Source organism: Anneissia japonica, unplaced genomic scaffold (genome assembly GCF_011630105.1).
Source record: "Anneissia japonica isolate Jap-2015-1 unplaced genomic scaffold, ASM1163010v1 scaffold285010_len649756_cov215, whole genome shotgun sequence".
Lineage (NCBI taxonomy): Eukaryota > Metazoa > Echinodermata > Crinoidea > Comatulida > Comatulidae > Anneissia > Anneissia japonica.
In genome coordinates, this window is record NW_022699253.1 from 458,516 (window position 1) to 462,833 (window position 4,318).

The window sequence follows — 4,318 nt, forward strand, 5'->3', positions numbered from 1 at the left end:
TGAGGAAGGACTAGTGTTGTCCGAAAGCTCTGGTTCTATTTCTGGCTGTTTACTTACGTTTACTTTTTAGCTGTTGCTTATCATTTTTGTATCTCTACTGAGATCCAGCCATTGTTTCCCACAGCATTGTTGTTTTCCAGTATTTTGCCTTTTAATCTATACATATATGTATATATATACATATATATATATATACATATATATATGTATATATATAAGCATTAAAATTAAGAGTTGTGCTTAAACGCGGCAAAGATATTTAAATAAATAAATTGCATTTGTCTCAAATGATTATTTTCTCTGCTGATCAGTAGGAGAATGACTGTGGCACACATACGGTAGTCTTCTAAGCCCGGATCTGTTGTAATTAACTTCCGATAACTTAACTTCTGTATTCTTATTTTTATATATTTATTTATTTATTGCCATGCTGTTTTAATATTTTAACTTTGTAAACACCATATGTAACGTAACAGCCTTATTGCTGCTATGTATGTTTGTTGTGAACATTGAAGTTTGAATAAATATAGCTCAAATAATAAAGTGTTATTCCTATTTATTACTCAAAAACGCGCCCACAAAGTATATTAATCACATATTGTTGCAGCAAAGTGTTACCGTTGGCCTAAATTAAGCCTTGTTTATGTTTTCAACTTCTTTGGATTTATTGGGCTCCTTTTTTTTTATATTAAAATAATGTTACATTCGACATTATTTTTCTATCATTATTCATTATTGGGCCTCTACTTGTTTTCTTTACATTTACATGTTGTTATATAATGCAGTATTACATGTCGATACATACTCATACGCGCACGCTGTTACATAAACTAAATAACGCCAATCATCTTTACTTGTCTGTCCGCTCAGTAAAGATTTGTCGTACCAGGATACATACTTTTCTCTTATCATACCGAAAAGTTAAAATGGAAGTTGTCACTTGGTCACTCCCAAGTTACTGATGATGATGATGATGACGACGACGACGACGACGACGACGACGACGATAATAATAATAATAATAATAATAATAATAATAATAATAATAATAATAATAACAATAATAATAATAATAATAATAATAATTATAACAATAATAATAATAATAATAATAATAATAATAATAATAATAATAATAGTAATGTAGTCATAATACTGTAATACTTTTACACAGGTAACGATAACAATAAAAGTACAGTTGTAACTTTTTTTTTAAAAAAGGCCTACAGGTAAATTGCGCTATATAAGAATGAACTATTATTATTATTATTATTATTATTATTATTATTATTATTATTATTATTATTATTATTATTATTAAAGGCCACAGTAATAAAATATGAATAATTAAAATGCCTAAACAGTATTTATTTCTCAATATATAAATATCAGAAAATCGTTGTCGCACACTAAGACCACAATAAAATTAATATCATTGTAGAAGTCTAATCACACAGAATAAAATCCTTAAAACCGTCTGTATATAATATTTTTTACATTTTGTCAAACTGTAAACAGGAAAGATGAAGAAATCTATTTGAGTGAAAAAAAACAAATCTGTCTCATTATACTTTTTTGATTTGCCAAAAGATTATTACTCTATAAGATATTATTGGTCTAATTAATAAAATTAAAGGCTGAAAATGTCAATATGAGCTTTAAACAATGTGAAAATGTATGTTATTGAATCGATCTTCCTAACTGGGCCCGTCAGTTGCGTCGACCCTTTGTCACTGGCCCTAGCATAAATATGAGTAGTCTACCCTGACTAGCCTAGCAATGATGTAGAAACAAAAAGCAACAGAAATTATTTCAAACTTACCGCTAATATCACTCGAAAGGTCACTCTTTCTCAATCGGAAATTACGCCGGAGGTTTTTTATGGTGCTTACGCTTACCTCCATTTCTTCAGCAATTTGTTTATTCGTATAACCCATCACTACTAAAGCTTCTAATTAGTCTCTAGTAGCCATGGCTGACAACTGTGCCATAGGCAGGGGTGGCGCCAGGATTTGCCGACGGGGGGGGGGGGGGGGGCGAGGTCCCCTACGAGGGGGCCGATGCCCCCGACGAGTGGTCATATTTCCCAGACGAAAGCAATGTGGGCGTGGTCAAGCTTCGATTAAAAGGTTTCGAAAATTTTAACAATTTAGGGGTTTCAACGGCTAATTTTGATTATACAGTTTACTAATATGTAGAAAATACATATAATTTTTTTTTCTCCCCGACGAATTTTGCTTTCTCTCCCCGACGGGGTGGTGGTGTTGTTGTGAAATTATTAAGAAAAAGTGAATTATGTGTTCCTGATTATTTTTTTATTCATTTATATTGTTGTTAGTTTCATTTTAATGCCAAAATTGGCGTTCCATACAATACAAAAGTCAAGTGACGCAGTGCAAAAGTCAACTGGCGTAGTGCAGAAGTCAAGTGGCACAGTACAAAAGTCAAGTGGCGGTGCACGCATTTGAGCTTGCACTGCGCCACTTTAGTTTTGCACTGTGATTTTTGTTTGTCCTTTTTGGCGATATCACGCCGAAAGTGGCGCAGTGCAAGAGTCATGTGCAGTGCAAACGTCAAGTGGCACAGTGCAGAAGTCAAGTGGCGCAGTGCAAAAGTCAAGTAGTGGCACACGCATTTGGATTTGCACTGCGCCACTTTAGTTTTGCACTGTACCAATTTAGTTTTGCACTGCGCCACTCGACTTTTGCACTGTGCAACTTTAGTTTTGCACTGCGCCACTTGTGGTTTGTCCTTTTGGCGTTCCATAAAAAGGATAAACTACAATTGCTGTGCAAAAGGCAAGTGGCGCATTGCAAAATTAAAGTGGTGGCACACGCATTTTGAGTTTGCACTGCGCCACTTACGTTTTGCACTGCACCACTTTAGTTTTGCACCGCGAAACTTGACTTTTGCACTGCGACCATAGGCGTAGCTGTCTCTTATACACATCTAGATGTGTATAAGAGACAGCCATTGAATCTCATCCCCCAATATTTTGACTATGTATGGGATAAAATGGAGCTTTACACACTTCAGACTGTCACAGAAATAATTTGCACTGTCTTATGCGCTTACAAAGATGAAAATTAGCATAATGTAATGATGTTGATAAAAAAATTATTTTATCTGGTACACTAAGCTCTTCTTTCCTTAGATGTTAGATGTGCTTGCAAAGAGAGCCACATTTCACACTGAAGGGTGTGTACGACATCAGTAATGTTATGTCAATTCCAAGAATGTTTAAGGTTATATCGGTTGATGAGGAATTTATTGATTAGGCCTATAATAGCAATTTCCGTCAATTTATTTTGAAAAAACAAGGTTTCCAGCTTCAGAGGGGGGCAGGTACATCCCCTGTCCGCACAAGGGCACACATTGGCGCTAACACCAGGCGCGTAACAGGGGCTTGGGTCAGAGTGGGTATTTATTTTCCCGGTTAGTAACTTACCATACCCAAACCACCCCACTCCCCATATAAAAAACAATACGACATAGGGCTTATCTTATTTATAATAAAGGCCACACACACGTGTGTTTGAAACTAAATATAAGCATTTTCATCATGGTTTTATTTATTACAAACATATTCTTTCACCATCAATACACATTGAGGCATTTTTTTAGGTTAAAACGATCTACCTTAATCTTTCTTGAGTTTGGGACTATTATGTTTTTAAATAACTTAAAAGGTTAAACCTAAAAAAGCAACAAAAAAAATGCGCGCGAAGCGTGCAATTTATTTTAGTGTTTAATTCTAATTTCGTCGGAATTGATGAAAACTCCCTAAAATGTGCAATTTATAGAGGAAATTGGCCTACCGTAATAAGAAATGCGCGCAAAGAATTTGAGAATTTTAGGCACTTTCAGAGGATGCATTTGGCAAGAGATTGGGAAAGATTTTCCAAAGATGGATATTTTCCCCTTGTCCCCCGGTGTTTTTAATTCTAATTTCGTTGGAATAGGTCAAAACTCCCTAAAATATGCAATTTTTAGAGGAAATTGGCCCATGTTAACAAGAAATGTGCGCGAAATTTGAGGTTTTTAGGCACTTCCAGGGGATGAAAAGGGCATTTATAAAGGGGTGGGGAAGATTTTCCAAAGATAGATATTTTCCCCTTGGCCCCTAGTGGTTACGCCATCGGGCAGCATAGATCAAAGGAGTTATGTTTTGAAGTGGAGAAGGGGTTGCAGGGTGTTGTGAGTCACTATGATATCTTCCTTTTTATTCTTGTTTTTATTTTTCTCTTCTCTTTTCCTTTCCTTTTCTTTTTCTCTTCTTTCTCTTTCCCTCCCTCTCCCATCTTTCTTTTCTCTTATT

General features: G+C 35.1%; 1 protein-coding gene across 2 annotated transcripts in view; it reads right to left on the bottom strand.

Annotated features, from left to right (window-relative positions):
- Positions 1–4,318, bottom strand: part of LOC117102925 (aquaporin-7-like) — a 39,355-nt gene that overhangs the window by 34,334 nt on the left and 703 nt on the right. The gene's annotated exons all lie outside the window — the stretch shown is intronic.